We start from the raw sequence: 21,638 nt of genomic DNA, 5'->3' as shown, positions 1-21,638 counted from the left end.
ACTCCCACTTCCTCGGGCACCAGCTCTGGGTCCCCGCCCCTCTCAAGAGGAGTTTAGCATCTCCATTCTCTTTCTTAAATAAAACTTGCTTTATACACTTGTCTCAGAGTTTCTTGGATGTTCAGTCTTCAACGCCAGGGGAATGAACCAGGATCATGATTGATTCTCAACACCGGTATCACTGTCAGATCTTAAATGGGAATACTATTCCTGTCCCTAAAGCATAAACTGACAGTCCTGGAACTTACTGCCACATCCTTTGTGGTCAGCAGCCTCCACCCCCATGGGCAAAAAGGGATGGAATGCAGGGCAGAGGCCAGGTTCTCTGGTCATTTTTATACATCCAGAAAGATTTTCTGGAATGTTTTTCCCCCAGCATAGGGTTAGTGTCCTTGACTCATAATGAGATGATCTCTGGCTACCTGGGGCCAGGCTGAGAAACAGTGCTTGGAGTGACAGCACTGGGTTTTAAAGATTTAAATCACTTTTAACCCTTTATTCTGGTGTTCTGCTATCCTTGCACACTAGAGGCAGTACCTTTTGGCACTTTCAACTTAGTGCCTGACAGTTCAGGCCCCTTATTATGCAACTGCATAAATACCTATACATATAGTATCTCTTTTATGTATTTTACTCCTGACAGGCCAACTTCAACATCAAGATCATCTAATGGGCTAGTGTGGTGACTCATGTCTGTAATCCCAGTGGCTTGGGAGGTTGAGGCAGGAGAATGGTGAATTCAAAGCCAGTCTCAGCAACTTAGTGAGACCCTAAGTAACTCAGCAAGACTCTATCTCTAAAGTATTAAAAAGGGAGATAGGGATGTGGCTCAGTGGTTAAGTGCCCATGGGTTCAATTCTCAGTACCAAAAAAAAAAAAAAAAAAAAAAAGTGTATAATCCAGAAAAGCCATTCAAAGGCCAGATTATGTTACAGTAAACCATCTTTCTCTTAGACAGGCTTATACCTATAGGTGGCTCACTCAGCCAAGATCTGTCTACTCAAGAGACTATCAGTGCAGCAATGGCCTGTGTCTTAAAGGGACAGTAACAGATACAAACAACACAGACAAGAGATAATCACGGAAAACAGGGCTGGCAGACAGGAATCTTTAAAACAGATACCTGCACACAGAAATTTCTTCTACTTACTTTACCTTTGACAGACCAACTCTTACTGCAAGATTGTATAAGAATCCAGAAAGCTATTCAAAAGTCAGATCATTACAGCAAAACATTATCTCAAACAGGCTTATACCTATAGGTGAACTTTTATTCAACTTACTTTACCTCTGACAGACCAATGCCAATTGAGAGATTGTACAAAAAAGAAACAGAGAGACAACAAGAGAGGAGCCCCAAAATCATGACCAACAGAAACTTTTAAATTGACCAAGAAAGATCTTTCCCAAGAGATTACCTACAGGATCAATGCAGTTTTGGCCATGTTTTAAAGGGGCAGTAACAGATACAACAAAATATAAACATAGACAGACAATCAGAGGGCATTCCCAAACCCAAGGCCAACAAACAGAGGAGAATCTAGACTAGACCAGAAGGGAGTACATATCCCTAGGTTCTCCAGTCCCACTTCCCCATGACTCCCTACACCAGTGGCACCAAAGATGTTCCCACAAAGAGGAACCAGAAGGGAATCAAGGGTCTTGTGCATTCTGGGGATCTTGTTGTGCATTCTGGGGGAATTAACAGTCAAGAGTGTCATCACTTTACTGAGTTAAGTTTCCTTTTTGTCAAAGTGGACCATGATGGAGCAATCTGCATCATACAGGGAGAGAAGGCAGGAACTCCCCAAAGCAAAAGAGGCTTTGACAACTGCTGGGATGATCCTGCAGTCCCTCCCTTTACTCTTAGGAATAGTTCCTGTTATGGTTTGGATGTGGAATGTTCCCCAAAAGTTCACATATGAAATAATGCAGGAAAGTTCAGAGGAGAAACGATTGGGTTTAAAGAGTCTTAACCTGATCAGTGAATTAATCCCCTATAGGGATTAACTGAGTGGTAACTTAAGTGGTAGGGTGTGCTGGAGGAAGTGGTTCATTAGGGGTGTGTCTTTGGGGAATTTATTTTGTACATGAAGAGTGGAGTTTTTCTCTTTCTGCTTCCTGATCACCATGTGAGCTGCTTTCTTCTGCCACACTCTTCCTCCGTGTTGTTTCTGCCTCACCTGGAGCCCTGAGGAGTGGAGCCAGCTATCTATGGGTTGAGACCTCTGAAATCCTGAGCCCTGTAATAAGTTTTTCCTCCCCTAAAATTGTTCGGGCCAGATCTTTTAGTCACAGCCCCGAAAAAGCTGACTAAAATAGGTCAAACCAGAGGTAGTTTGACTAGAGGCAAATTCAACTGTCTCCTAACTCTTCTGCAACTGGCTGTCAACAAGTTTACCAGCCATCTTGCATCCTCAGCATGGCAGTGGAATTCCTTGGGGGGACAGGTCTACTCAAGAAGGTTGGAGTGGGGACTGCTCTAGGATTCCACTTGGGGTACCAAATTTGTTACCAAGAGCTTGTTTTCTATGCCAATTCAATAATGAGGACACAGTTTTGAGAGAAAGGAAAAAGAAGTTTTATTGCTTTTTTAGCAAAGGAGAAACACAGGGGATTCTGGTCCCAGAGGTTGGAGGCTGTGATTCTCCAAGGATCTTTAAAAAACATATTCTCATATTTAAAAAAGAGATCAGTGAGCCAGACATGGTGGTACCTGCAATCCCAGCTACTTGTGAGACTGAGGCAGGAGGGTTTTATTCAAGGCCAGCCTAGGCAATTTAACAAGACCTGACTCAAAATAAAAGTAAAAGGGCTGGACTGTAGCTCAGTGGTAAATGTTTGCCTAATGTGAGGCCCTGGGTTTGATTCCCAAAACTCAATTCCCTTTGGTTCAATACCAAAAATAAATAAATAATAAAAGGAGAGACAGAGATCATAGGAAAAGTTCATAATATGAATACATGTATGTGTAATACAAAATTATAGCAAAAACCAAAAGCACAGCTTTGCCAAATTGTTCCTAATATTCTCTCATAGTCTTATACTTTTCTTTTTTCTTTTTCTTTGTACTGGGGATTTAATTCAGGGCACTTATTTTACCACTGAGCCCCATCCCTAGCCCTTTTTATTTTTTTATATTGAGACATGTGCCGGGGTCCAGCCCTAGCAGGGGTCGTAGTGGTCACAGGTGATGGAGTAGGCATCGGCAAGGTGGAGAACAAAGCAACACAAACTCAAGGAATGGATGCTATGTTCTAAATTTTATTTTTCGCAGCCAGCTTTTTATACATTAAAAGGTAGGCAGTTACACATGTTTTTCCAGAACAGGAAAAAGATCACAAGGAAAAATAACAAAAATATCTTGTATAATCATTACTAGAGCAGGCAATGAAGTATTTTAATATTTTTAGTAATTGTTTACTCCTGACAACCTATAACTAAACTATAAGACATATTAATATTGCTTAACTAATCATAAAGGCTAAAGCAAGTTCAGCAGGATTGAGTAAATGTCAGTTGTGTGGCTACTGCTGTGGTTAATAAGTGCTAGACAGTTTAAGCTAACAATAATATGACATCATCTTCTACTATGTGAACTTAACATTGAGGAACTTTTTCTCCGGGAGATAGGTGGCAAATAATATTTACAGCATTTAGTAAATCCTAATCTTTAAGAAATGGAATATCTTGCACTCTTGTATGTATACTTTCAAACCAGATTATAACATGTCCTGATTTTACATCTAAATATCCCGTGGGAGATAAAGGAGGTCTAAATCCAGGGGTTTAAGAGGCATCTCTCTGTAAGGATGTAATGGTTTTCCATTAATTAAATAAGCATTGTCATGAGGTGTTTTAACTGTAGGAACTCTATTTTCTTTATTTCTTCTGTTCCTGTTAATCATTCCTGATGGGGTTGGAGTTATTTGCCTACATACTTCAAGTCATCTGAGAGTAGTCAATAGGGGATTGGCAGCTAGAATCTATTTTTGTATTTTCTCATAACGTTCTTGGTTACTCAAAGTTTCATTACAAATGACTAAATCTGAAATCACTGTTCCATTAGAAGTCTGTTTTTTATGTTGTAACCCTGGTTCTGTTAAGACCCCTGTTTTCAGGGAAAACACATAAAATATTAATAGTAAACCTACACATATTAAGCAAGCAAGGAAGGAAAGTCCGCAACCAAATTTCCAATATGATGAGACTCAGCGGAATCCTTGTCAAGAGGGGAATTGCAGGCAGCGTAACAGACATGGTCTCCCTAAATTGCTGAGGGCCTTCCTAAGTAGCTGAAACTGGGCTCCAACTTGCAATCTTTCTTGTCTAGCCTCACGAGTTGTTGGAATTATAGGTGTACACCACCACATCTGGCTCATAATCTTATAATTACGATAAGTAAAATAAAAAGGTAACTAAAATAAGAAGGTAGAAAAAGGTCTTTGTCCTAAGTTCCAATAACTTGTGATAAGTTTCACATGTAAAGTAAGCATGCTACATTTATAATTCCTAAAACAAAAGCATTTTTTATATTTAAAAGTCACCAAGATTTAAGTTTTAATAATTTTCTATGTGTACAAGAAGTCATTCTAATGATGATTTTGTGACCTGCTCGATTCCAAAATATCTTGCAATTGAAGTTTATTGAAAAATATTCAATTAATTTAGTAGATATTCATATTTTTTGTAGCTATCAAAATTCAGGAAATTTCTTTACCTTTTCTACCGTTGCACCATTGATGTCACTGGGAAGGATTTTCTTGCCAATTGTTCTCAGATCTGTCTAAATTTAAAATATTATTATTAAAACATAATTATATAAAAAATTAAATTTAAATCTAATCTTGTGAACAAAAGATGCAATTACTTAAGGCTTGTGAAACAAAAATTAAATAAATGTCTTTAATTTATGAGATCCATACAGATAATCAATCTTTTCAAATAATAAATAAGTTGTTTCAGTATAGTGAATAGTAACATAAAAGGTCTCAGATTTATATGACCTTTTAACATACTATTCTCTATTAAAATCCCAAACTTGATTTTATGTAAATTATGGTCTTACTAAAAAACTTAATGCCTCAATCCAAAATCAAATGACAGCTTTCAAATACATAAACATTAAATTTTGAACCAATGAATCCCACATAACCTTGATATGGAGACGTAAAAACATGGCTGCAATATCCATATCCTAACAAAGCGACATAATATTCAAATACACGAGGGAACAATACCACTGGAATAGCAAAGAAGTAAGACCACACTACAGTTAAGAAATTATTTCATTTGCTTACACAAATTACAGAAATAAAAACGTTGAAAAACAAACAACTGCCAATATGAAAATGTAGACGTATATCTCTGCAAACCACAGCAAAACAAGAAGGAATACGTATGGACTAACGACATGACTTACAACATTTCTAACACGCAAAGAGAACTCCAACTACATGGTCCACGTGAAAATCAGAACTTCTAAGGATTGTGTCCTATTGAAATGAAAACCTAAAGGATGGGCAAGAAATTTGTTCAGAGCAAAACTATCAGAACTGTTGAAAAAGGTCCAATTATCTAAGCTATGAACTATCTTGATGCTTGAGATAGTATAATCAGAGTAATAATTAAAGTTGCACTATTTTGTTATTCCTCAAAATAAAATAAACAGTAGCTTTTCATCACCTTAAGAACAAAATTTAAGTAGACTTAAGTACATTTAATCACATAAATTAAAAGGGAGAAATTTTATTACCCTTAGGAAGAAAACACAAAATGATTAAAATAATTGTACTATGTAACGAATACATAAAAAGAGGCAGGATAGTCTTCTTTGAACATCCATACCAACTATAATATTATCCTAGTTCAAAAATTCAAGTAGTCAAATGAAGAAACAAGCATATAAGTTACACAGCTCCCACAGATCCTTTCTGATCTCTTACTACTATGATTTGTAGATTATTTCTCAATATAATGCTAGGATCACCCCATACTAAAACTCACAGAATTGACCTGCCAGGCAAACTAAGTCCCAAATACAAACACTTGTGCAACAATGTTTTCAGTTTATGACTTTTTTGCAGACTCAATTCAGTAATGGGGTGAAAAAATGCTAAACCTCAAGCTGTATGACTTTTCATCTCCAAAATACTGACTAACATATGTGTAAAAATACTTTCTTATCCTACCCTTCCCTCCATTAGGACTATTTTGAAGATTAAATGTTAACAAACATGAGCAATAACTTAGAGTAAGCACCTAAACATATGTAATCATTAAGTAAATAACACAGTCCATAAAATCATAGGCATTATTTTGAAGTCAAAGATTGAAATATTTTAAAGTGAATAGGAAACAAATTTTATGTAACAGAAATACACAAATCTGGTTTTTACCAATAATTATGAAATTTAATGCAAACTAAAATGAAGAATCACAGTAAAGTAAATAAGCATTAGACAAAAATCCTAAACTTTGATTCATCCCAACTGTAATTAACTAATCATATGAACTTGGGCACTCACAAATTTTCTAAATCTAGTTAATTTATTCATAGAAGGGGGAAAACGCTATCAACTGTATTTTACAAAGCTGCTGTCCACCTAAAAGAAAATGATACAAATTTTATATAACTCTTCAAGTACTGAAACTGGTCTTGAAAATCAGGATCGGTGTGGAAGACTGAACAACCGAGAACAGCCCAGGCAAGAGCAAAATGTTTTACTTAAAGGACAGAAGAGAGATCGGCAGAGAAATGTCTCTGGAAAGGTGCAGGGTCCAGAACTGGTGTCTGAGGGAGTGTGGGTATCTTGCCCTTTATGGATTTCAGGTTTCCTTTCTTCTCATGTCCCCTCTCTTATCTTGCCTAGGAGACCAAAAAGTCAGGAAGAGAGCCATCCAGGGAGTGATCGCCTGTTTTGGAAAATGTGATCCTTCCTCTCCTGTGAAGGTTGTTAGCAACCAGGTGATGGGGGCTGCTATCGACCCATTTCTTTTTCTTTGATAATTAGCTGCAAGTCCTTTGCAGTATTATACACATGTGTACTTCAGTGTACAAGATGAAAATGATGTTCCAAATCTTTAAAGGCACTAAACTCAAAACTGATTTAGAAGTACAATAAAAGCATTTTTTTTAATTCAAGACTAATATGTCAGGATTGCTAGGACAATGAATGTGTCCCAGAATAATTTATATTGAACATTAAAAATTCAGAAATGTTTTTAACTACAAAACAACTTTGTTGAAAAAAAACTAAAGAAAAAAAGGAAAAATTTTGTTGATAATCTTCAAAGCATCTACATGTATCGTGTTGTTGACTATTCGAGTTTAAGATAATAGCTATTTGACAAATCATTTTATATTATACAGAATCTCAAAAGAAATAAAAATATAACTTTTAAACTTTTACTAATAGTGTTTATAATTTCAGACTGTGTTATCACTTACTTTTTTTCTTAATAACTCACATATTTGAACCAAAACTATATACAGGATTTCAATGTCACTTGTTAATATTCTTATTCCCCACTTCATAGAATAAAAAAAACTAAGAACCCTCCTTTTCAACACGTGAATCTGAGCCTAAATAAAAGAGTCATACAATAGATTTTTAGGAAGCTAATTTTAGAAAGGCCTGCTCACAAGCAACCTTAGACTGGCATCTGGGAATTTTGAACTTGGAATCATTCCTTGAGATGTGATTCACTGCCTAGCCTATTGGTATAAACAATGTGAACTTCTGTTTTTCTTCTTGTTGTTGTTTTCTTAGGGAGGAGAAGAAGATGGGAGTCTTGAATTTGGGTGCATGTTGGGCAGAGGGTTCCTCTGTGAGCAATCAATAAAAGCTTTGAGCACTAGTATTTAATGGACCTCCCTGGGCAGAAACACTGAATACATGTTACTCTATTGTTCATTGCGAAATAAAGCAAGAAGTTTACTGTATCCCTCACAGGAGCAAGAGACAACAAGAAATGATACATGCATAAAATATGTATATAAAATAAGAATCAATGATACAAGTCTTTCTCAATTAGTGGTTAATATTCTATGATCTTTTAAAAATTGAAAAATCAACCAGATATTGTAATATTATAAATGCTTGAATTTTATTAAGAGGTTATAAACTTTAAAAGTAGATTTATCTAGTATAAGCTTCATCATCCTGTTTAAAAGATTTTTGTTGTTGTTCTATTATATGGTGTAACAGCTTTTGGACTGGAGTATTTGACTATATATTTCAAAGAAAATGATAAAGACAAATTAATTCATTCAGATAATGATCACCAGGCACTTCTATGTGTTTAACAAATACTTAATGGTGATTTATTTTAAGTTCACACCAATCACTGGCAGTTCATTGCTATTTACCCAAGAATGTAAATAAAACAAAAAGCAGAAGCATCCTATCATCTTTAGAAAGCTATTCTTAAACAAACAAGAAATAAAGTTCTTTACAACATTTTTAAAGCAGAATTCATTAATTTGGGTTCAAGGGAAAGAAAGTTAAAGCATCTAGAGAATATTGCCATTGTAATCATAGATAACATGCATAATTCCTAACTAATGATTACTATTTTAATTAGTCTTTTGTTTATTAAAAACATACTCAGTTCAAAACCAAAAAATTATCTTAATATTACTGAATAAAATTAAAAGAACCTATAAAATTATAGAAATCAAAATAAATTTTATGTTTAAACCCGTTTAATTTTATAAATATAAATCTAAGAGATTTCACAAGAAAAAATTACACAATTATAAATTTATTTATATATATGTCCTTAATATTCATTATTTTAAATGTCCTTAATATTCATTATTTCCACTTTCCAATATCAATTGTGCTATAATAACCATAGAATTATATGAATTTCATTGATATTAATAAAATAAAAATTTGTGGTTTTTTTTTCATTTTTACAGAATGCATTTTGATTCATTGTACACAAATGGGGTACAACTTTTCATTTCTATGATTGTACACACTGTAGAATCATACTATTCATGTAATCATACATGTACATAGGGTATTGATGTTTATCTTTTCCCACCATCTTTCCTTCCCCCATCTCCTCCTCTCCCCTTATTTCCCTTTACACACTCCAATGCATCTCCATTCTTACCTTACCCTCTCCCCCATGCCCCACCAAGTTATATATCAGCATCCACTTATTACAGTGAACATTCAGCCTTTGGTTTTTAGGAATTGGCTTATCTAGCTTAGCATGATAGTCTCCAATTTCATCCATTTACCTGCAAATACCATAATTTTATTCTTCTTTAGGGTTGAGTAATATCCCATTATGTATCTATACCACAGTTTCTTTATCAACTGAAAGGCATCTCAGTTGGTTCCACAATCTAGCTATTGTGAATTGAGCAGCCATGAACATTGGTGTGGCTGAATCACTGTTGTATGCTGATTTTAAGTCCTTTGGGTATAAACAGAGGAGTGGAATAACTGGGTCAAACGGTGGGTTCATTCCAAGTTTTCTGAGGAATCTCCATACTGCTTTCCAGAGTGGCTGCACCAATTTACAACTCCACCAGCTATGTATGAGTGTGCTTTTTTCCCCACATCCACGCCAACATTTATTATTGCTTGTGTTCTTGATAATAGCCATTCTAATTGGAGTCAGATGAAATCTTAGGGTGGTTTTAATTTGCATTTCTCTAATTACTAGAGATGTTGAAGACTTTTTCTTATATTTGTTAATCACCTGTATTTCTTCTTCTGTAAAGTGTCTGTCCAGTTCCTTGGCCCATTTATTGATTGGGTTCTTTATATTTTGGTGCAAAGTTTTTTAAGTTCTTTATAAATTTGGAGATTAGTGCTCTATCTGAAATACATGTGGAAAAGATTTTCTCCCACTCTGTAGGCTCTCTTTTCATATTATTGATGTTTCCTTTGCTGAGAAAAAGCTTTATAGTTTGAATTTATCCCATGTATTGATTATTGCTTTCATTTCTTACGCTCTGGGAGTCTTGTTAAGGAAGTCTGATCCTAAGCCAACATGTGAAGTTTGGGTCTACTTTTTCTTCTATTTGGTGCAGGGTCTCTGGTCTAAAAAAATTGATTGTTAATATATTGTTTATTGGAAGGCAACATGAAGAAACTACCAGAGGGATAACTACTTACATTTTTATCAAACAATTTTTAAATTTCTCAAAAAGAGCCAATCTATGGGGGCTGGGGATACTGCTCAGTTGGTAGAATGCTTGCATTGCAAGCACAAGGCCCTGGGTTCAATCCCCGGTACCCAAAAAAAAAAAAAAAAAAAAAAAAAAAAAAAGTCAATCTAATACTGGAAAAGATATACCTACATAGATAGGTGGGAGGAATACACTGGAGAGGAAAATATTAATTAAAATGTTAATAGTAATTATAATAGGTTTAGTTTTCTTATTTTGCTTTTCTATATTTTCTCTAATGTATTACAAGTATTTTATCATCAGGAAATTTTATTTAAAAACAATAAATACAACTATCAAAGGGCTATAACCTAGCTAAAATTTCCATGCAAACTAATATGGTAAGGTGTTTTAATGAGTGGTCAGTTTTTATAAAGCTACTGTAAATGTTATGAAATTCTACAAATAATCACTGGGTTAAAAAAGTAGGAATAAAATAGGAACATTGACAATACTTTTTTCCCTTTTCATTGTCTTCTGTATAATAGATGTTAGTAATTGACTATTAAGAGATTACCAAATTCAACAAACATCACTACAATTTAAAACATGTAAGAAAATGAAAGATAGTCCCTTTTTATCATAAAATCCAGTTTATGAGATGTTTTCCATTAATATTATTTTCAGATTAAAAGTGTTTAAAAATTAATAAACATAACCTACATTGAGAGCAATCGGGATGATATCATTTATATTGATTTTGTCAGGAGAACTTCTGCAAACTCCAGTTCCTTCATCTGAAAGATACCTGTTAAATGAAATAAATGGCTTAATACTATCTGAAATCAAAATTAACCAAAATTTTTTTCTTAAGATTACACGTAATTTTGTTCTCTACTATAAAGCGTGTCTACTACAAGCATTAGGGAAAGACTCCTGAACACAGATTTCTGGTTTGTTTACTATTTCTGATAGAACAGGATGAAAAATTCATATTTTTCTTTGTACCCTTAAAGAGATATTATGTCTTTGAAAATACTCACCACTAGCCAGGGGTGGTGGCTCACACCTATAATCCCAGCTGCTTGGGAGGCTGAGGCAGGAGGATTGAGAGTTCAATGCCAGCCTCAGCAACTTAGTAAAGCCCTAAGCAACTCAATGAGACCCTATCTCTAAATAAAATACAAAACAGGGCTGGGGATGTGGCTCAGTGGTTGAGTGCCCCTGAGTTTAATGTCCAGTACCAAAAAAAAAAAAAAAAAAATACCCATCACTAAGAAATATAAAAGGGAAAGTCTATCTAACAAAAATTCTAAAGGCAGAGGCTGTACTGAGGTGGAAATTTGGCTTTATGTAAGTAAAATGTCATCTGATGGCTTTCAAATAATGCCAATATAAGCTTTCCTGAATATAATAAATTATAAACTGTGGCTCAATCTCAAATTTCTTCCTTCTTCATCCTTCATATTTGAAAATTTTATATTTTGAAACCTCTCACTTTATTCTAATTACAAGGAACAGGACATCCATTTTACAGATTTTCCTAACATGTTAGTGATTCTTCTGTAAATACTGAACTATTTTTGCAAAAGAACTGAACCTAAACTAACCATAATTTGGAATTTACAAATTATTTTTTTGTTTTTATAAACATTTAACTCTCCAATATTTAAAATGAATAAAAAGTGATTGAAGTAAATGTCAAAATCTGCTTCAATATGCACCAAGAACATAGTAACTGAAAGAACAAAACAACACAAGATTTATTGCCTTTAATTGACGTCATCAGAAAAAAAGAAACTGAAAATTCGATCGGGCACAACAGACATGGTCCCTGTGCACACCTGCCCAATAGAACTCAAGGGAAGAGAATTATAATCAGTTCCCCTGAGCCAACTTTAAGAAAAACCCAAGGATATGAACCCTAAAGAAGAAACAGACCCTAGGGAGTTCTTGTTTACTAAAACATCCAGCAAAAGCACACATTCCCTCCTCTAACAGAGATTTATGGAACAGTAGTATTATAAAACTCCTCAATATTATTTTGAAGTACAAAAGTCCATCTGAATACATTTTAATGACTAAAGAGCTAAATTTTCACACTAATTTTACCTTCAAATACTGCAGTTTTAAATCACCAGTGTTTATAGGTGCTCAAAAATTTTTTATAAAGTTAACTTTAGAAAACACTTCCTTTTTTCATAGACAGAAGATGTTAAAATTCTTAGTCATTGAGTTAGTAATCATGAGCAACTTGTTTAACTTTAGAAGAAAGATTTGGGGAGTGAGTAAACCTTTTCTTATTACAGACAATGAATTCAACAAGAAGGATTACATAGCCCAAGTGCTACTAACCACAGCTGTTTTCACTTTATCTTCGAAAGTTACTTGGCATATAAAACAGGCATGTGCAAATCACAGTTGAAGAACTTCAATCAGAATAAAACAAGGAAGATCGCTTTAATCTCATTTATTAGTTTCAGATAGTGTGTCTCCATTACCACCCTTTACTACCAGTAAGGAAAAAATAAATAGCCAAAAATCCTTTGATCCATATGAAAACAGGTAAAAATTCCCAAGTTTTATTCACTGGTTCTGCCACATACAAAACCAAGAGGCCCCAAACTCATTCTATGAAGCCAATATTACCCTGATACCTAAACCAGACAGAGACACATCGAGGAAAGAAAATTTCAGACCAATATCCTTAATGAACATTGACACAAAAATTCTAAACAAAATTTTAGCAAATCGCATACAAAAACATATTAAAAAGATAGTGCACCATGATCAAGTGGGTTTCATCCCAGGGATGCAAGGTTGGTTCAACATCAGGAAATCAATAAATGTCATTCACCATATCAGTAGACTTAAAGTCAAGAATCACATGACTATTTCAATAGATGCAGAAAAAGCATTTGATAAAATACAGCACCCCTTCATGCTCAAAACACTAGAAAAAATAGGGAGAGGGGGAACATTCCTTAACATTGTAAAGCCATCTATGCTAAGCCCATGGCTAATATCATTCTAAATGGTGAAAAACTGAAAGCATTCCCCCTAAAAACTGGAACAAAGCAGGGATGCCCTCTTCACCACTTCTTTTCAATATCGTCCTTGAAACTCTAGCCAGAGCAATTAGACAGACCAAAGAAAATAAAGGGATACGAATAGGAAAAGAAGAACTCAAACTATCCCTATTTGCTGATGATATGATTGTATACTTAGAGGAACCAGGAAATTCCACCAGAAAACTTTTAGATTTCATTAGTGAATTCAGTAAAGTAGCAGGTTACAAGATCAATGCACATAAATCTAAGGCATTTTTATACATAAGCAATGAATCTACAGAAAGAGAAATTAGGAAAACTACCCCATTCACAATAGCATCAAAAAAAATAAAATACTTAGGAATCAATCTCACAAAAGAGGTGAAAGACCTCTACAATGAGAACTACAGAACACTAAAGAAAGAAATTCAAGAAAACCTTAGAAGATGGAAAGATCTCCCATGTTCTTGGATAGGAAGAATTAATATTGTCAAAATGGCCATACTACCAAAAGTTCTATACAGATTCAATGCAATTCCAATTAAAATCCCAATGATGTACCTTACAGAAATAGAGCAAGCAATTATGTAATTCATCTGGAAGAATAAAAAACCCAGAATAGCTAAAGCAATCCTTGGCAGAAAGAGTGAAGCAGGGGGTATTGCAATACCAGATCTTCAACTCTACTACAAAGCAATAGTAACAAAAACGGCATGGTATTGGTACCAAAACAGAAAGGTGGATCAATGGTACAGAATAGAGGACACGGATACAAACCCAAATAAATACAATTTTCTCATACTAGACAAAGGGGCCAAAAATATGCAATGGAGAAAAGATAGCCTCTTCAACAAATGGTGCTGGGAGAATTGGAAATCCATATGCAAAAGAATGAAACTAAACCCATATCTCTCACCAAGCACGAAACTAAACTCAAAATGGATTAAGGACCTCGGAATCAGACCAGAGACCTTGCATCTTATAGAAGAAAAAGTAGGTCCAGAGCTTCAACATGTCAGCTTAGGACCAGACTTTCTCAACAGGACTCCCATAGCACAAGAAATAAAAGCAAGAATTAATAACTGGGATAGATTCAAACTAAAAAGCTTTCTCTCAGCAAAGGAAACTATCAGCAATGCAAAGAAAGAGCCTACAGAGTGGGAGAAAATCTTTGGCAATCATACTTCAGATAGAGCACTAATCTCCAGAATCTATAAAGAACTCAAAAAACTCTACACCAAGAATGCAAATAATCCAATCGACAAATGGGCTAAGGAAATGAATAGACACTTCACAGAAGAAGATCTACAAGCAATCAACAAACATATGGAAAAATGTTCAACATCTCTAGTAATAAGAGAAATGCAAATCAAAACCACCCTAAGATTCCATCTCACCCCAATTAGAATGGCAATTATCAAGAATACAAGCAACAACAGGTGTTGGCGAGGATGTGGGGAGAAAGGTACACTCATACATTGCTGGTGGGGCTGCAAATTAGTGCAGCCACTCTGGAAAGCAGTGTGGAGACTCCTTAGAAAACTTGGAATGGGACCACCATTTGACCCAGCTATCCCACTCCTTGGCCTATCCCCAAAGGACTTAAAATCAGCATATTGCAGAGATACAGCCACATCAATGTTCATAGCTGCTCAATTCACAATAGCCAGATTGTGGAACCAACCTAGATGTCCTTCAATTGATGAATGGATAAAGAAAATGTGGTATATAGATACAATGGAAGATTACTCAGCCATAAAGAATGATAAAATTATGGCATTTGCAGGCAAATGGATGAAACTGGAGAATATCATGCTAAGTGAGATAAGCCAATCTCAAAAGATCAAAGGACGAATGATATCGCTAATAAGTGGATGATTACACATAATGGGGGGTGGGAGGGGTTAGTGTTAGGGTTAGAGTTAGGGTTAGGGAGGGGGGCAAGAATGGAGGAAGGAAGGACTGTATGGGGGAAAAGAGGGGTGGGAAGGGTGGGGGGGAAGGGAAAAAAATAACAGAATGAGTCAAACAACATTACCCTATGTAAATTTATGATTACACAAATGGTATGCCTTTACGCCATGTACAAACAGAGAATCAACATGTATCCCATTTGTTTACAATAAAAAAAAAAATAGAGTTATAAAAAAAAAAACCCAAGAGGCCAAGGCAAACTACAAATACATGCTCCAACTAAATGAGGCGACCATAATACAGCTTCAGTTGCCTATCTTCAGGAGGATAGGTAAAGCAGTTATTGTCAGATCTGATTTTCAGCTTTTAGGTTTTTGTAAAGGCAATATACAAGCCAAACAAAACAGGTTTCGCCTGCGTGTGGCACACACACTGTAGTACTAAATCCATCTGTTTATCTACTTGTTTGTTCTTGTTCACTTCCAAGTTGCTTCTGACATACAGTGTTCTTAAGTGTCTCTCAACAATGCTCAACAATGCAACCTTCATAGTCAACTTCCTTTTCAGGCAAAAGATACCTTTTACATCATTTTGTATGACACTAGGGTAGGGAAGAACACAATTATGCCTATGACAAATTTCTTAATAATATAGAGTTGGGTACATCAGACTAAAAGATGTGAAAATCATTTAGGTCAGTCTTTGACCAAAATATTTTACAAATTGAATGTATATAGAAAATCCACCCATACTTCAGATGTCCTATCAAAAAGAAAAGAATTTTTTTCTTCTTTGGTATTGGGGATTGAATCTAGCGGCACTTTACCACTGAGCTATATCCCTAGTTCTTTGTGGTTGTTTTGTTTTGTTTTATTTTGGTTTTTTCCCTATTTTAGACACAGTCTCACTAAATTTTTGAGGGTTTCACTAAATTGCTGAGGCTGGCAATTGTAATCCTCCTTTCTCAGTGTCTTGAGTCTCAGAGATTATGCTGTGCCTGACTTCAGACTACCAAAATTTTCAAGGCAGAAAAATGTCGTAACTGGGCAGAAACTGAGCCATAAAAGCAAAGAGTAAAGTTTTCTTCAACTGGCCAGAAACCAAGTCATAAAAGCAAACAGTAAATTTTCTTCTCCTTCAATCATCACCCACTGAAAAAAATGAATGTTCATCTAAACCTGAACTCAGAGCTGAATTTCTAAAATAAAGACAGAATCTGGTAGTACACACTAATAAAAACTAGGCTGGTTACACAGGAAAAAAATGTCACTGAGACAAACCACTGAAACATTATTCCCAAATGGATTGGACTTCATAAAAGTAAGATAAAGCAGATATCTGGACAGTGACACAGAGGTCCTAATTGTCTTTGAATAATACCTTAAACCAAATGGCCGCATGTGGTCTTGGGGTTCTCTGATCTATATGTGCTGCCAAACTAGCAAATACTAGCCCCTTATGATATCAAAATACCAGAATGAGAATTTAGTATATGAATTCCTGCTTAGCCACAAAGAAAATAAAGATAACTAATTCCCAATTACCCAAGCTAATGTGGGAACAGATGAGACTAAATCAACACAATCAAAAACCTCTTATGTTAGCTGGGTACCATGACACACACCTGTAATCCCAGTCACTCAGGAGACTGAGGCAGGAGGATCAAGAGTTCAGCCTCAGCAACTTAGTGAGGCACTAAGCAATTCAGTGAGACCCTGTCTCTAAACAAAATACAAAATAGGGCTGGGGATGTGGCTCAGTGGTAGAGCACCTCTGGGTTCAATCCCCACTCCAAAAAAAAAAAAAAACTCATATGTTAAATGTATTTTTGATCTCAGCAGATATGGAAGCTCTAATCTATAAATTATGAAAATATTAAATAAAAGAATATTTTTAAATTGCCCATACAATATTCTATTTAGATTGTTTCCATCTCCACTATTTAAGTGGATTGTAATATACCTACCAGAATTTTGGTTATCCTATTCTTCTCATAAGCTATTGTTGTACCGACCAAGAGACATCGATACAATGTGATACCCTCCTCTAGAGCAGAAGGAAATGTTTAAAACTTCCTATGTTTGAATATAACTTAGGAAAATATAGTATTTATTGAGTAATAAGATTAGAAAGGTAACAAGAGTAATAAGAATTTGGGCACAAAATATGCTTTAGAAAACCTTGTATAGATGAAATCAATATATTCCATACAGCTTATAGAAACATTGGGGGGAGATCACAGACAAGAATATAAATTGGAATACCAGCAATAAATTGAATGAATCCATGGGATTCCATGCCCAAATCTCTATCTCTAACCCAGAAAATAGGATCATAATTCCACTAAAGGTAATTCAGAGGAGGAGCTACTACAACTAATGGTGGAAAATGGGAAAAAAAAGTCTTTCATTTCATTTCCCTTAACAACAAAGTACCTTTTCCATCACTACCATTTTCTTTTTTTCTTGTCATAATTATGTAGATGTCTACTCTCTCAAAATGAATGCTATAATCTTTATTCCAACAATCTTTGTCCTTTACAAAAAGGATCTGAATCAACAGTAGCTTACAATTTAATCTACTCCAATGGCTTATATAAATGGATCAACAAATAATTATGTACTATTTAAAGTACCTCTAAGTATGAACTTTTGTTATTGATTTTTTTTTTTTTTTTTTTTTTTTTTTTTTTTTTTTGCAGTGCTGGGGATTGAACCCAGGGCCTTGTGCTTGCAAGGCAAGCACTCTACCAACTGAGCTATGTCCCCAGCCCTATTGATCTTAATCTAACAAGCCATATTTAATACTAGATTTATTTTATTCAATAATAAGCTGCCTTTAAATTTTTATTTTTCAGTGTTTAGTTTTTATCATTTATTTTATGTAAAAATGCACATTATTTTCACCATTTTACTAACCTATGATACTAATTTTTCTGCACATACATACACACAAAGATTTGTCTTTAAGTTCTTGCTTTAAAAAGCTGAAGATTATTGGGAAGCTAATTCAAAATGATGCACTATTTGAAAACACCACTAGATGACAACATTGATTCACAAGTAAAGTATTATCATACTCCACTGTTGTAAGATAAGATCCCAAAGAGGTACCAAACTTGCTTAAAGGTTTTTGATATTTTTTTGTTGTTGTTGCAGTGGGAGTTGGGAAGAAGGTCTAATGAAGAAAACAGGCTTACAATTTTTGGATTTGTGTTTGACATAAAAATCACTCAGGGTTTAAAAAAAAAAAAAAACTCATCTAGTAGCATTCAACACATACCTCCCCAAAAGAAAAAAAAAATCAAAACACAATTTTCTCTCCTTTCCTACATTCATCCTTTGGAAATACAGAAATAATAAAACAAGTACACAAATTATTAGAGATTACTCTTTTTGTTGGAAAATAGCTATGAATATTTTCAATATTAATCATTGCTTTTCTCTGACATCTAATAAGCAAGACAAAAACTATAAGATAAAGATAAAAACCATAAAAAGATAGATAACAATAAATCACAAACTTCTACTTGTTCTGACACATGTTCAAAATATTAAAATATTTTCACCAGACATAAATCAACCCATGAAGATATTAACCCTGGAATGCTTATTTGACATAAAATAAATTCTAATAGCTGAACAAATAACTTGTAAATCATTCCTTTGAAATTCCATAATTGATATTTTACAAAATATAGTGGCAGTAGCAACATAATTGTTATTCATTTTTGCAAACCAAGCTCCCATGTGAATTTAAAAATATAAATGAAGGTCTAGATATTTTTACTTTCATTGGGGCCAATATGTATGCTCTTCCTCAAATTAATTATATTTTAATTGAGAAGCAGAGATGGTCTTTTTTTAATAAATCAGAATTTAAGGTGTAAGATTATTTGATATTTCTGTCATCTTTTTCTCAGCAAAACAGTGATAAGTATCAAAACACACTTCAGGTCAAAAACTCACCTGAAGCTTCATGCACACTGTACATTACACACTGCACAGTCTACATAAGTGTAACGTTATTATACTATTGTTGGAAACCAAGATCCCAAAGATGTACCAAACTATTTCAAACTATTTCTGGCATTTATTCTATTGTTGTGGTGGCTGAGGAATGCAGATAATGAAGAAATAGACTCTTATAATGTTGTATGCATACTGTACATTGCACAATGTTCACTGCACACAGAACATTGACTACTACATTACAGATTAGTGACTACAGAGTCCATGCCCAATAACCCCCAAGGTAAGGCCTTCCAGGATTAACCCCAAGGGACTGCACACTGAATTAAGGCTACAAAAGAAATGCTATTAAGATAACATAAAAATTGGAAGGTATTTTTATGAGTAGCTTGGAGTTTTCATCTGATCTGTATTTTTTAATGAGAAAAAGATGTAAATCTCAGTCATACCCTTTAATACAATTAGGATCTTAGTCAATTTATCTCATCTTTGCACCTCAGGTTCCCACACCCCCTCCAAAAAGAAAATTGAAATGATACTGAAAATACTGATCTATAGAATTGCTCCAAAAAAACTGAAAACAGTATGAAGTACCTGGTAGATCAGATGCTAATTAAGTATTAGTTTTCTTCCTTCTAAAACACTATATGCTTTTTATTCTAGAAAATACTAAAAGTATTGTGATAACCCCCCAAATCCTCTGAGTTTGTATGAGAAAGGAAAAGAATAAAATTTGCCTAACGATGAAGGGAAATTATTCAAATGCTACAAACAGTAGTCAAAAGTGTATTTACTTCTAATGTACTACTCATATGGAGTTCACTGAGAACTCAAGGCAACCATCAGCTAGATGGAAAGAATTGTAATAATTTATTCAAATCTTTTAACTTTACACAAGTGGACAGATAATACATAGTTTTTTAGTAAGAAAAAATAATGTTATTCCATTACACTGTGCAACTGCTTGTGCCCCTAACAAAATTTCCAATGCAAAATAAATTGCCATCATTTTCACCCAAGCTGCCATTTTGTCAAGATTTAAAACAATGAAGTGGGGACAAAGATGGTGAAGTAGAGGAGGTCTGGACTTACCTAGCTTTCTGTGATTCAGAATTGAAGCAGCAAAGGTGGATGTCCAATAATGAACAGTCAAAGATTCAGAGACACCCAGATATTCTGGTGTTTCAAACAAAGAACAAGAAAGAGTACATTGGCACCAAACCAGTGGTGGTGGTAGTGGAGCTGGGTCACCAATGGAGGAATAACACAAAAGGAAAAAGAGAAACACAGCTGACACTTGCACAGAAACACCTTCAGAATAGAAAGGCAATCTGAACTTAGCTGATTCTGGGGCTGCACAGTGAACTGGTATCTAAAAAGTGCTCAGTGTTTCTCAATTTGTCAGAGAGCTGAGATGAGGAGCCATCTTGGGGAGGTCACTCCAGGGCTTGCTGCTGTAGGAACCCTAGAGATTACAGCAAATATTTCCACACTGTTCCAGCAGGCATCTACTGTGTGGACCAGGCAGCACCGTGTGGAACACAATTCAAACAAGCACAGAGAAGTTTATATCCAGGGGAATTCAGGTCAGATATATGGTGGAGAATGCAACTTGCTTTTCCCTTGATTCTGGAGGCTCTTGCAATGAGCTGATGAGGGTGGGGAAACCAAACATTTGGATGTGATTACACTGGGGGACTGAGCTTTGGAAGGCTGTAATGGTAAGAGTAGTGGAGTGTGTGAGACTAGCAGTGCGGTTGGTTTCCCTGCCATAGAATAGAGGCATATCAGAAGGCTCCTGAGATCCAGATGCCCAGCAGAGATCGGCATTCATCCAGCCGTAGGGTTGTGTTGATCTAATCTCTCCAGAGTAGATACAACCCAACCATGTTCAATGGTAGCTAGACTCTAGCTTGGGGTACTTCTCATTTAGAATTTCGCACCAACCTTGCCCTGGGAGTGCACCAGGTTAGTTTGTCTGAATGACACTGCAATAGATGGTAGCTCTCATTCAATTCTACACTGTACTGATAAGCAGAGAGACAGTCCAGCCAGCTTCAGTCCCAGACCACTCCAGTCAGCAACTTGGTGAGCAACATAGAAGGAGGAAGGGTTTACTAACCCCAGACCTCATTCTCTCAGGGGTGTACAACCCAAGAGGAAACAGAAAAAAAGGGCAGTCAGGCATGAGCAGTGAATATTCATTCTTGTCCAGTTTTGACCACCTCAGTAGAAGCAATTCTTTCATTATTCATTAAGAATTTTTTGTTGTTGTTTTTGTGATTGGCTCACATATACACATACATGTACAATGTAGATTTTTTCATTTTTATCATTTCTTTTTATTGTACTGTTTTCCTTTATATGTGGGTTAACAGTATTATTATTTTGTTTTTCCCCCTTTGGGGGTTACTCCTTCTTCTACTTCTAACAAATTCTCCTGTGTTCTCTCTCTCCCTTTCTCTCCTATGTCCCTCTCCCTTTCTTTTTTTATTATTTTATCCCCCTTCTTAATGGCCTTCATTTTATACCACTTTCTACTTTCTCTCTTATCACCTTTTAAATATT

The 21,638-nt window shown here is 35.1% G+C and overlaps 1 pseudogene; it reads right to left on the bottom strand.

The window, feature by feature from the left end:
• Positions 1–20,904, bottom strand: part of LOC124985588 (tudor domain-containing protein 3-like) — a 102,900-nt pseudogene extending 81,996 nt beyond the window's left edge.
• Positions 20,905–21,638: the final 734 nt, after the last annotated feature.

The sequence above is a fragment of the Sciurus carolinensis genome, chromosome 5, assembly GCF_902686445.1.
Source record: "Sciurus carolinensis chromosome 5, mSciCar1.2, whole genome shotgun sequence".
Classification (NCBI taxonomy): Eukaryota; Metazoa; Chordata; class Mammalia; order Rodentia; family Sciuridae; genus Sciurus; species Sciurus carolinensis.
The sequence above is the reverse complement of the archived record's forward strand: the minus strand, read 5'-3'. Positions and strand labels throughout refer to the sequence as shown.